General features: G+C 39.7%; 1 protein-coding gene across 2 annotated transcripts in view; it reads left to right on the forward strand.

Annotated features, from left to right (window-relative positions):
- Positions 1 to 13948, forward strand: part of CELF2 (CUGBP Elav-like family member 2) — a 376863-nt gene that overhangs the window by 53521 nt on the left and 309394 nt on the right. The gene's annotated exons all lie outside the window — the stretch shown is intronic.

The raw sequence follows: 13948 nt of genomic DNA on the forward strand, positions 1-13948 counted from the left end.
GGGCTTTGTCAGGGAGACAGCCAGACGTGAAACCGCAGTTGCCTCATGTTTACTGTTATTTGCAAAAATATCAAAAGTGAAAACCCATAAATGAAAGCCAGATGAAATGCGTGCAAATGTCACTATACGTACAAGTTCCTGTGACGTAGGGTGTGCACCAGGGGTGCAGGCATCAGTCCTCTATGCAGCTAAAATGGAATATTCAACCCCTCTCTTGCAGAAGTACACAGCAAGTTTGTGGTGGGGTCTAAAATTCAAATAAAGGATCTCTTTACACCCCCCCACCCCCTTTCTTTCTTTGTACTTTTTTTACTGTTTTGTTTTCTGGGGGAGCCTTTGGACCAAAAGGTCTTTGAAATTCTGTTCCAGGTTTTGTCTTTTCAAGTCTGGTCTCCATTTCACTGTAAAAGTTTTGTTCAGCCTCAACAGTAGGTGAAAATCTGTGTTCAGGAGGGGAGGCTGCTTGGAAGGAGGTTGTGAGCAGTTCTGTGAACCAATTGTGAGTTTAGTACCTTGGTCTAACTTGCTGAACAAACAGTGGCAGTCACCTTCCCTTTTACAAAGTAAATCAAGCCTCCAGATTCCCCATTTATTTTAATCCAGCTGATGAAACTTCTGTGATTCTCTGCAAGGAAATGTTTATGTATAAATACCGAGGCAGCCTACAAAGCTGGGAAAGGGAAATGCATCTCTGAAATGTCTCAGAGCTCCTCATTTATTAAGTTCATCTTTGCAAAAGTGAAATATTTTCATTAGCCCTGGTTTGTAATTTGTATTTCTGCGTAAAAGCATTAAGACTATTGCTTGGGAAAATAACTAAGCCTTGATTTTTTTCTTCTGGTTACTTAAAGAAGACTGAAGACATACATGGGCGATCTGTGGCTGTGTTTTGAAATGCATTTCATCATTCCCTGCTTCCAGTTCAGCTACTTCGGGGGAGGCTGCTCTTGGCGAACAGTCTGTGCTATAGAGACTTGTGGCTGTCGTCAGAAACCTGTTACACCTGTTAAAAACATGTAAAAGATGGACCTTACTGCGAGAGCTTCCTCTAAACTTAATCAAAGCAGATAATGTGTGCAAATGATGGATGAGGAAACCTTTCAGTGATCCTACTCCATGATTTAGATTATGCTGTTCTTAGTAGATACAAAGGCCTCACCTCTTGGAACAGATAGCTAGTAGAAAAAGAAAACTGAACACGACTTGGTGGTTGTACTTCACTATCTTTTTGCATCACAACACCTATTTTGCAGTGCTCAGAAAAGATGCATTACAGAGTGAGAGAATTTTACATGCCATATCTTCATTTAAAAGCTGTGGCACACATTAAATTTAATTACTCTCCTTCTATGGTTTAAATTGAGGGCAGCTTCAAGAATGAGGGTGGCTTCTATTAAATTTAATTACTTTTCCCTGCAGTCTGCATGGTTAGTAATCACATGTAGATTCTAAACAAAGATACAGTAGAGAGATTCTTTTATGAGAATAGGGCTGGAAAGTAGCCTATAAAATATAGAGAGATGCCAAATACCTTTTATATCCAGCTTTAATTTATTATTGTTATAGTTAGATAGTATAACAACAGCAACTAATAATAACAACAAATATAATAATAATAATAACAACAACAGCATTTCAGTATGATTAAGAATGTATTGCTGGGGAAGGGGTGTTGGTTGAATTTGGCCTTTAAATGTTTGAGCAATGGATTCTTCTATTTCTTCAAGTTCTTTTGCAGATTTATGGGGTGAAAAAAGGTTAATGATGGATTTTTTTTTTACAATGTATTCTATTGACTATAGATGGCAGATCTGACAGTTAAAATGAAAATCATTCCAGAAGAAACTTGAGTCAAACTAATTACTGGAGATGTTATAGGCATGTATAATTATATTCACCTTAGTTAAAAAAAAAATAAAAATGGAAGGGAAAAAAGTTTTATTACAGCTGTGCTTTTTAAAGAAGAAGTGGAGAAATAAAAGCTGCAATTGTTCTTAATTATAGCTAACTGTAATTGCACACGACGACAGTATGTAGCACATCAGCAGCAGATTAAGAGATCCTGGCATATGTGTAGTGTGCAGAGCAACTTTGAGCAGAGGTGTAGTTTTATGAATATAGTTATGTATAATTTAGTTGTTCTACTTTAGATTCCATCCGAGTTGCTTTTATTTTATTTTTATGGCTATTGTGGCAAGATAATTGTCACTTGGAAAGTGCTGCTGCAGTGATTTGTCTGTTCCAAATGAGTCAAAAACCTTCAAAAGGAAAACTTGTTTTTCTTGTATGCCAATGATGTGATGTGACCGGGAGAGATTTTCTCAAATGCCCTTGTGTATCTACCGATGCAGATAGATGGTTAGTGGCATTTTTTTTAAGCATCTCAGTAGAATCAGCACTGAGCTCCCAAGGATTTTGCAGCATGGTTGAAAATCTTTGTTAGCAATCTATCCATAGGTTTTTGAGATTCAAACCCCTCAAAAATGTAGCCCATGTGAAAATGCTGCTTTGAACAAAATCTGTGGATGTGAATGCCTGAAGGTAGACTCTGATTTCTTCTCTTTGCACCTGATTTACAGCCTTTTTTTCTCAGCTGTGTGCACGCAGCTCCTGTTTTTGAGCGCAATTTTGCCTATGAAACATTAAGCTGTGAACTAAAGGGGGAATGCAGATGCTTAAAGGAGGCTGTTGAGCCTTCAAGACAACTGGTTGTATTTCCTGCTGCAAAACAGACCAGTGCTGAAAGAGTGAGGGTCAGTGTGCACCATATTATTGATGAATGTGTACATGTTCTTGTGATGGTAATTTGTGCCTCACTTGAGTACTTCACATGCATTCAGTTTTTCTCTTGATGTGCCAGGATCCTCTCCAATGTTCCCAACCTGTTATAAGCTGTTCCTTTTACCCAAAAATAAATACAATCCATCTGTCACCAAATGCCTTCCTTCCAAAACAGTTTTGCAAACTGTTGCAGTCTTAGACCTGCAGCAGAGCTGATTCAGCCTGAACTTTGTGGACCAGAAGGGATCTTTCAGACTGCTGGTTTAGGGTTGGTTTTTTGCCCTGCTTGCAGGCACAAGCTATAGCTCCAGTTGTAAGGAGCTGTACTTCTAAGTTTGTTTGGTTTTGTAGTTTGGGAGAAGTGTGTATGCCTACCCCAAAGCAGTAGAGATGGCTTTATGAAAGAGCCATGTGCTTTTAAAAAAGGAGTTTCACCAAGGAGGACAATGATGCATAAGAAGTGAGTGGCAGATTTCTGAGTGAGAAGCAGCACTGAGAAATTGGGTGAAATTACTCACAGCACAAAGAAAAGGTAAAATGCATGGCTAGATACACAAGCAAGCATGCGAAGATGTAGGTGTAATAGACGTTATACTCATTCTTTAGGTAGCAGTAAGAAATCAACACTTGCTGTTTCAAAGGGTTTATTGCATGGAGAATCTCCTAATAACTGGAATATTCTAAATAAAGTGTTTGCTTCAAATGGCAGCACCATAGCAAAAATGTATCTATTACAGGGCTGCTAATAACCAAATGTTAGCAGTATTTCTTGACAGCAGGCTGTGGGTGTTTTTTAGTAAATCTGTGTTAAGTAGAAAAGGAATAAAAGCAGAAACCCAAATAGCAATCCACTTTGGCTACTGTTTTCTCACTCTAAGTATAGATGGATGCATTGACCCCAATCAGAAATAATTCTGGTTAGTAGAAGATAATGTGGAATTAAATGTGTATACATTTGTGTATGTGTTCCCAGAAAAGCTAATGATATGATTCCAAATGCTGAACATGTTCCCCACTCCTCTTTGTTAATACAGTGTTGCTTATGCTCTGCAATAAACTATTATGTCTGTGCTACTTCTGTAATTATATTTAATAATCAGCTCTCACAGTCCAATAGTATCAAACGTAGGAGTCTTTTCAACAAACTATGATAAATAGTTCCTTGCAGAACTGTTGTACTTGAGGAAGCTTTATGGCTCTCTTTGTAAGATTTGTCATTTTCTTAATGCAGCTTCAAAAAGCTTCTGAGCTTTGTTATGGACCTGTCACTGTATTTTTCCCTTCCCCCTCTGCCTGTGAGTGTAGCTGGGTAAATGAAGCTTAATGTGCCATTTCCAAGCACTGTGACACTCTTCCAGGGCTGGTTACATTTACTATTGCTAAAGTCTAAATAAGTGAGTTTTAATGAGCAGGAATGCTTGCTAATAGCCGATTCAGGTACTTAGCAGTCCATGTTATTTAACTGTGGTAGAATTACAGAACATAAATGGTCTGATGATTAATAGATGTACCTGCTATATATTGCAGCCTAATAGTTTTTGCCATTAAAGAACTATCTTAACATCTTTTGGTTTGGATGTGGTTGGGGAGAAAAGGACTTGCCTGTAGATTTGTATGACTGGTAACTCACACCTTAAAATGCTTTATATAATTTCACAACACCATCAATATATTGTTCCATAACATTAATGAACTCATTAGAGAATGGTGGTACTTGTGTACTTCAACTTCCTGAGGTGGCCAGCTCAGCAGATTTATTCTCTCTGCTTAGGACTGTCAAAAATAAATTAATCCCATCCTTTTAAGGTCAGAAATAAGACAGTGAATTAGATCTTAATCTCCCTTTTTCTCCTGTCCCATTAATTTAGGGCAGTGGTAAAGGAACCAGTAAGAAAAGAGCTTGACTGTATTTTTTTAAACACTTCTGATTTGTGGATGGACAGGTAGCAGGAGGGGAAAAAAAAGGCAAAAAATAACAGATGAACAACAAATGAGCAAGAATGAAGAAATAATAGCATCCAACATCTGTTGTGGTTTGCGCTGAGATACTCCAGAAGATACTGCAGTATTTATGCAAATAGTATAAGGACTGTTTTGAACTGCCGCTAACAGGACATAGGCTGCTGGCCAGCAGGCTTGCTTATAGGGTCCTTTCTGTCTTTTTTCCTCTCCCATCCCATATTTCAGCCTGACATCATTTTATTGTGTTGGATCACAAGAAGTTGTCAGGACACAAAGGGAGCTAAGCAGTAACTTTAGCCTTGACGAGCCAGTAGAGAGAAAGGCAGTGTCTATTTCAGCAGGTAGATTAAAAGACAATATGGGTGAATGTCTGAAGGAGATGCTGGCAACACCAGTGTTCTAGGTAGGGATGTTTTCGGAAGTTCCTGTATCCATCCAATGAAACCTCTCATAAAGAAAAGCAGGCTTTTCCAAAGTCATTGAACGCTGCCTCAGAGCTGGGTTAAAGTAGCTGCAGCATTTATTAAAGCTGGTTTCTGTTTCTATAGCTGGGAGTGTAGACAGAGGAGTCTGCATGTGCCTGTGGTACAGCATGTGGCCATGCCCAGTATCCCTCCTGTACTGCACAGCAGTTCAGCAAGACCTGACCTTGTGAGATTTCTGGTATTTGCTGCCTTCTGAGTGAAAAATACAGTAAGACTTCACTGCTTTCAAAACTGGAAGTAGGAAGACCTCAAAGCCTGGAAATCGGGGGGGGGGCGGGGGGGGGAATGTTTGAGGGCAGGGGTTGTGGGCTTTTTTTGTGTTTTGTTTTGTTTTGGTGTTTTCCCTGGTAGCTGCAAATGCAGTTCCTGTAGAAAAACGAGTTGTTTGCATATTGAATTAAGCAAGCAAGGCCATCCCCTTCCTAACTAATGTTAGGTCTTATAAAGTGCCTATATTTTAACATCTTGCATTGTTCCAGAAGTTCCCCAGCTTCACAAAACTTCAGAGATTCCTGTTTCTGCCAGTCTGCATTGGGTAAGAAAATGAGTAAGTGTTTGAATACATAACAGCTGAAGTATCCAAGTTGTTCTGATCTGTATTGTGAGACCAGGATGAGAAGCCATTTCCAAGCATGGCATTTTTTGGTGGAGAATCTCTCTGAAAAAAGTTTAAATAAAGCCTCCAAATTTTTTGAGTGGATTCAGATTCAGATCTGTGTATATTAGTGAAAACATTCAACACCATGGAATACCAAAGTTTTGAACTGTTAGTATGTGAAATTGGAGGGAGCAGGGGGAGAGCAAAGTGTGGGCATTCAGTGGAAAGCAGTCGTTAGGGTGGGTTTATCTTTCTGGTATTCATCCCCGAAGATGTCAGCATTTGACCCAACCAACAGCTGTTACATCACAAAAGACGCTTGTGCGGATGGTACATATAACTGCTCCCCACACCCTACACAAATATGACAAAGTCTTAAGTATCAAAAGATACTTACTACAGCCCTGTACTGTTTCCTAGAAACTAAGGAAAGAATCTAGGCAATCACCATCTATAGTACTTGAATAATTTTTATGTGTGTCTTCATATATCTTATGCATCCTTGTGATTATATGATTTCTTGGAGTTGTTTAGCTTGGAGAAGAGAAGGCTCCAGGGAGAACTTATAGCGTCTTCCACTACTTACAGGGGGCCTACAGAAAAGATGGGGAGAAACTCTTTATCAGGGAGTGTAGTGATAGGATGAGGGGTAAGGTAGGGGTTAGATTTAGATGAGATACTGGGAAGAAACTCTTTACCGTGAGGGCGGTGAGGCGCTGGCAGAGGCTGCCCAGAGCAGCTGTGGGTGCCCCATCCCTGGGGGTGCTCAAGGCCAGGCTGGACAGGGCTTGGAGCAACCTGGGCTGGTGGAAGGTGTCCCGGTCCATGGAAGGGGGGTTGGAATTAGATGGTCTTTAAGGTCCCTTCCAACCCAAACCATTCTATAATTGCATGATTCTTCTGTGGAATTAACACATGGCCCAGAGTTATTCTTTAGTTCTATATTTGTACAACTGAGTTTGACCTCAAATTACTGCTGAGACTTTAGGCGTGATTCCCGTCCTTTCCTTTGTACCCTCTCCTTCCTTTGAGGAAGAGATGGTGGTAACGTGTAACACTGCAGCCAATGGAAATGGTAGCATGAGCTGCAGGTCTGTCAAATACCGAATGTGCAAAATTTTCTACGCAGGGAGGATGCAGCAAGTTTAATGAGCATATGGGGAAGAATGTCTGCTCTGTTTTGGATGATCTTTCTTCTCATTTTGGAGAGAGACAGAGGGTATTTTCCTCCCACTGAGCTCACACAGCTCCCTGAGGCAGGAGCCTGTTCATCACTTCTTTTCTCTCCTTGTACTAACAGGGTGAGGATGCAGGAATTGGTACTGTGGTGGATTCTCCCACACGTTCTTCCTGCTGATTGCTGTGCCCCAGAGAGCCAAATTCTGTACCCGTGGTGCTTCCTTTCTTTGTTTCTGAGTCACTAACTTCTAAAATGCAGCACTTTCCTGAGAAAACACACGGCAACGGCAGTCGCTGTGCTGCAACAGCCATATCTGCACATCCACGATGGCAGGCTCTGACCTTGGAGCAAAGCACCAAAGTGAGATCTTTCTTCATTTCTTCTCTATGCCCTGGCATTTCTCCCTGATGACCCTGGCTAAATTGCATTCTATCTGTGCCCCCATTACCAATCTATAAAATGGACACACTGCTGTGTGTCTTCCACCTATTCATTTTTATCTTGTGCTTTAATACCAGAGCAGAAGATGTAAGAGAGAGGAGCTTTCATCTGATGTCCTTGGTGGGTACTTAGACAAGAGGATAAGATCTTAGCTGGGATTTGTAGGTAAATAGCAAGGAGTGAGGATCTGGCCTGAATTATTCTTTAAGTTTTATAATACTGCTGTCTTCAAAGATGCTGAGGTACCGGGGGACTTGTTAAATCGAAACTTAAATTTTTATGAAATGTATGAAATAGCCACAATGACGAAGGCATGTTTTATTTGGGGTATTATTTGTATGGTGGATGTACACTGGACTTACACTGTTTTGCTTGCTGAATACATGGAGATTTCTTTCCTCCTTACCTAAGGAGGAATGAAAAATTCAGAAGTAGCAAATTTAGAATAGTGGAAAATGCAGCTTTTAAAAATAATCATGGGAGAAAACAGCAAGCATGTTTGCTCATGTCCTTTATCTCAGTCAGCTAATCTTGCAGAATGTCAGCTTGTATAGAAATAGATTTTTACATATGAACTAGTTACATCACTTCCTAAAAAAAGAGTATTTAGCTTGTACTTAAATAGCACATTCAGAAACTGTTCATGCCATATTTCTGCTGCAAATATATGAGCCTTGTTAGGTAGCTAAGCTCTGTGAAGTATAAAAGGCAATGTATTTGCTGCTTACTGCATGAAAGATAAAACACTTATAAAAGTATCAGTTTGAAACCTTTGTTTGTTTTTAATATCTTTATTTTTTTAAAAGATGAAATTGTTTTCTAACATTTTGATCTCTACTGGTCATAGGGAACAATTATAGGAAAAAGATATGCTAAAAGCATGTGATATAGAGGAAACAAAACCTTCTGTGGAATCCATCAAATTAGTCGTAGCACACTGAATCCAAAATTGAAATCCCATATTTTATCCAAATGTAGCTTGTTTATTTTGCTGCACTCTAACAAAGCTGAGAAAGTATCCAATTTAAGACCGGTAAAATATCTTGTGCCTCACAACGGTATTTCAATACACATTATTAATTCTTCCAGGTCAATTCAGAGATAGTCCCCCATGTGATTTTAGGTAGAGCAGAGACAACAATGTGTCTTTGGAGGTGCCATTTTTCAGCTGAAATGTGAAATCAATGTCCTGACCGTTCGTGGTCATTAAAAATCCCATGGCACTTTTCTGCAAGAGTAGAGGCATTGACTCCCAAGTCTTGGTGAAATTCCAAACAAGTAATTATATTGCTCCTGATACAACTTTCTTTTAAAAGCTAATTTAATTTTTCTCTTCAGCTGTTCTCCCTTGCATTAAGTGGGAAACCCTTATTTTCTTTTTGTAAACTTTTATATAGTTCTGCTTTATACTGATAATTCGTAGCCGCCTTTTCTTTTGCCACATCACTGATGCGTGTCTACACAATAGCAGTGAGCATGAGCACAAGCACGGACCCCTACAACTTAAAAAGCTGTTTATTGATAGTCTGGTTAAAAGCCATTGAAATTAATGGGATGTATCCCTTTTGAGTTGGTGGTCAGAGAAGTCATCACGCTGTAGCTGAGAGGCTGTAGTTCAGTGCTATGTATGTTTTGGACCCCTCTCTACCCTGTTTTTCTTGTGTTGCTGAGCGTAGTGTAAAGAGTTGGTGGTACAGTGTCTGCTCCCTGCCTACATGTAGGCAGAGCCAGGAAAGAGTGGTTGAAAGCATCAGATGTGGTGTTTGTTTTGGCAAGCCAGATTTGCCTGTGGGGCAAAACAAAAGAACAGCTTCATGGTTATGCAGTGTTAGGTAGAACTTCCTAGTTATTAACATTATTGCAATTTGTTAACACATCTTACCAGCACACTTGGCATATCCAGTTTGCCCATAGTGGATGTCCCTGGAATAATACGTATCCAAGTGATCCTCTCAAATACCTTATTTCTCTTCAACCTGTACTTATTTCTGTTCACAAATATATCGCTTTCAGTATGATTAATGCTTGTGTCAGGTGTATAGGACTCTGTTTAGTAAAGGACTGAACATTTCACCCAAACCAGGAATATCAGCTTTATATTAGCTTAACCTTTAGGATTTTTTTGTGCTTTATGGAAAATGAGGGTGAGTGGTAGAACTAACTGCTGCTACGTGTCCTGGGGAGTCAAAGGGATCATGGTCACTTGTCCTGGAGAAGACAGGACCTTCTAACCCTTCTGGCTGAAACAACTGCCAGCTCTGCTGCCTACAACCATGACCTCAGGGTTTGGATGCTTCTCTTCACAAGTTGGAAGATTCCCATATCCTGCATCTTGGGGTTTTTCTGCTTGCATTTGTGCTGCTTTCTTAATAGCACACCATACAGATCCCTTCTTCAGCTCTGCCCTTATCCTTATGTCCTTATCCTCATGTGCCTCCTGTGCTGTAGGCAGGCTTTATCCTCTCCCCAAAGTGTGAGATGGGAAAAGGAAGAATGGTGACACGCTTGCAGGAATGTGTTACTGCCTTTCTTTTTGCATCTCCCCCAGCACCCCGACAGATTGCTTAGTTTGAATCCATATGCTTTCATATTCACAACAAAAATTGTTTTCGATGGAGACTTAAGGCTTTCTAAATCACTGAGGGTCATGATCCTGCAGAAGAAAAAAATGTTTCTAAGCATAGTCTTGACTCGCATGGTTTGAACTCAGTACTTGCTAAGTTTCCTGGCATGCATCTAGCAGAATATACACAAAATGACCTCAGCTACCCTTTAAACCTCTGCCATCTCTTGTGCCTCAGTTTACATCTCTGCAGAAGCACGATGCAGAGTATTAAACTGGACTAATGTGTTGCACAGTTAAACCTCAGAGCTACCTGCATGTAGGTGGGTAACAACAGCTGCCAGTCAGCCTCTGAGAGAAGAGCACCATATGATTTCTCTATGAACAAAACATTTAATACAAACACAACACTTCCCAAATATTCTGAAGAGTTTTCCTGAACAACTTTCTTTAAACAAAACTAATAGGCAGTAAAGTCTGTTTGCTGATTTTTATTGCAGATCTTCCCACTTCCACTTCACTATAAGGTCTGGACTAAAATATTTATACATTTCAGCTTTGGTACACATCCTACTCCAAGCCTACAGGAAGGATTTCTCAGCCTATAGGGAGAAATGACAAAATGTGTGTGTGGTTCTTGGTTCGCCCACACTGGCTTTCTGGGCTTTGAGGGTAGCTACACAGTCCTTTCTGGAGGATGAAAGGTTTCTTCAGGAGGTCAAAGCTCCTCGCAGGTCTAGTGCAAAATTTGTAAACCTGCAATTTGATTTTTTTTGGAAGATCACATGTGACAGGGTAGCATTTTGGGGTGCAGACTTCCCACCCAGCACCCTCCTGGCTTCAACAGCACCTTCATCTTCCATATGTACGGATCATGCTGACCCAGATCAGTCCTGTGCAGCTGAACAAAAAATTCTGGGAAATTGTAAGCGACCTTCCTGGAAATGCTGCAACTGCACTTAGTAATGTCACCCTCCACCTAACAGCTCTTCCAGGGTCTTTAGCCCTGTTCTCTTCTGTCCTTAGCGTTGCTGTGCATTAGCTTGTGCCACTTACATTGGCACTGATTTCACTGGAATTCGGACCAGCCTTGGTGAAGCATTTACGTTTGTTTACATCCTCACTTTTTCAAGGTCATCCTTTTGTATTACAGGCAGGACGTGAAAATATGGGGTCTTATATTCGTTCTCCCTTTGTGTTATATCGTTCTCTTGTTTTTATCCAAGAAAAAAAAATATTTTTTTTTCTGTAGATACAGTAAATTACGAGTTATATTTATTGTATGTGCCATTTGGGAGTACTAGGGATCTGAAAATTGGTTGTATAAGTCTAGCTTCACTTTCTTGAAATACTGCAGAATGAGTACCCATTATCTTTAAGTAAACTTTAAGGGTTTTCTTGGTGAGTAATTTGCTCCATAAGATTTTCTTTTTTAAACTCCCATGAAAAATATTTATAGAGCAGTGTTTCAATTCCTGATATTTATAGGACACTTACAGTGGACATTAACCATCTTCAGCATTCCGTGTACCATCTATTTCCAGTGACATTGCTGGGATAATTGTGTTTGTTTTCTAGGAAAGTAATAGGTTTTGTTTAATAATCTAAAGGGATTCTTGATTTTTTTTACATGGTTTAAATGTTTACTGAGTTGGTGAGAAAGAGTGAAATCTTTGGATAGTTGGGAACTAATCAGACTTCTCTTTTACTTGTGAGTTTTAGAGTTCTATTTGAGCTTGATCCGTACTTCAAAAGTCTTTACCTTACATATTATTGTTTACAACAGGAATATGGTCTGACTAAATGTGAAACTGGCAACACAATTAATTTCATTAAAAATCTATATGCTAAAGGCCTGCAGTGTCTTTGTTTAACGTTCTGATCACATTCAGATTTTTTACCACCGTATTGACTATTTAATAATTGTTTTCATAATGCCAGCAGCTCTTGTAGAAAGGGTTATTTAACAAAAATGAAAATCTGTAGAAATTTAGATGCACCAATCACTTACTGCTCTGCTCAGAAGATGACAGTGTGTTTCCAGGTTAGCATCCCCTTTTAAACCCAGCTTCTTCTGCTTCTTGCAATACCCCCCTGCGATTCGCCTGGTTGTTTCTTCAAACTGGATGACCAACCGCTATTTTATAAAATATGCTCCCATACTCTAAAGCAATAAGGTTTGAGCTATTCTGTTATTAGAGTGATAATAGGTAGCTAAAGGCTAGGGAGTCCTTTTAGAAGAAGACACAAAGCAACACCCAGACTGACTTTTTAGTCCAGGTTATTTCCCCAGAAAAGCATTTCAGTGAAAGGAGATGATGCCTGTGATTAGTGGTGGAAAGGAAAAATTTCGAGGCTCTTGGAACCATTTAGTGATCTGGTTCTTTAATAGGTTACAGAAAACGTCATGCTAATTCTTTGAACTGTATAAGTCATGAGTAGGGCTTGAAAAATGAGGTGGTATGATACCAGTGTGCAGAAGCTTAATGAAAATAAAATATCTAAAATGTACAGCTGTATCAAATTACCCCATAGAAGCCAAGTCTGTATTGCTCCACTCTAATTTCATTTTCTTATCTCTACACTCTCTTCCTCTTGCTCCTGGCTCTCACCTTTGATGTCATTTACATCATGGACTTTGTTCATCACAGGCACCTGCTGAGTATGTACCAGTCTGCCAGGGTGGGAGCCGGCTTTTCTGAGAGGGCTTAAATATCTGTTGCTGAACGGTGTGTGCAAGAAAAGGGTGTGAGCCAACTTTTTTTTTTTTGCTTATTCCTTTTTGCAACCCCTGAGTGTGGTTCTGATTTGGGCCTTTTGAAGCAAAACACTGGGAGGTTTAAGGCAACCTTCTGTGACAGGCAAACTGCACAGCTCGAAGATAGAGACTCAATGAAAATGCAAAGCCATGCATGTTTAGAGTGACCATTTTGTCTTCTCTGACACTGTAATGGAGTCTACAATTGCCAGTGTAACCATTAAGGAAAAAGCCTGGGTGTCACTGTGGGGTGCTCAATAAAAAAAAATAAAAATCAATAATTAAAAGACCAAGATCCTTGTAACTGCTCATGGTTCATATAGTGCTAAAAAGCATGGGGGATCCAGGACTAAAGAGGAGCTCTGAATTATTGTGGGTTTAAGTATAATAATTCTCTAGCTGCCCCATCAAAAAACAGTGGCTTCAGAGCATGGTAAAACTCTACAAGAGCCTTCAAAACTATCTTCCTTTTTTCTTTTATTTTTATTTCCTCTGTGGAATCATAAAGACAATAAGCTTGGGGGTTCAAACTGTATTTATAGGGTTTATACCCTCACAACAAAAATGTGTAGGCTTGGTTTCATACTTAGATATCACTAGATCCATAGTTTTAGGAATTGTTAAGGCAAGGAAGATTTTGAGACCTGTCTTAATTACCTCCACCCCCCAAAAAAGATTAGATTACCACCATTACCACCACCACCACCACCTCCCCTGCGTGTAAAAGTGGATGGAAGATTTTCTGTTCCTCAACTGTAAACAAGGAGAAGAGAGTATTATGTTGAGAATTGTCCCACACCTCAAGTTCAAAGCTACAGATGTGAAATTTTGCCATTTGGATCTCAGCTGAAACAAATAGTATATGAACCAGCTGCCTTCCATGCAGCAAACATAAACATAGGACAGAGATTTCATAACTGGGTGAGCAAAGTGTGCGATGAGATGGACCTCTGCTCAAGTGGAGGAAAATGAGCCACCTTAATGCCTCCTTTCTGGGTTTTTTTTTCAGTATTATACATGGGAAAGAAAGGAGAAACTGAGCTATCCAGCTGTTTTCCTGGTGTTTGGAGAAAGTCGAAGCAAATGTGCTGGGGAGGGGAGCAAGGACATATGGTGGTGGTTGTAGATCTGGGATGTATTTTAAGGACTGTGTGCATAGGTAATAATAATGTATTTAATT

Source organism: Falco punctatus (genome assembly GCF_963210335.1).
Source record: "Falco punctatus genome assembly, chromosome: 6".
Taxonomy (NCBI): Eukaryota; Metazoa; Chordata; class Aves; order Falconiformes; family Falconidae; genus Falco; species Falco punctatus.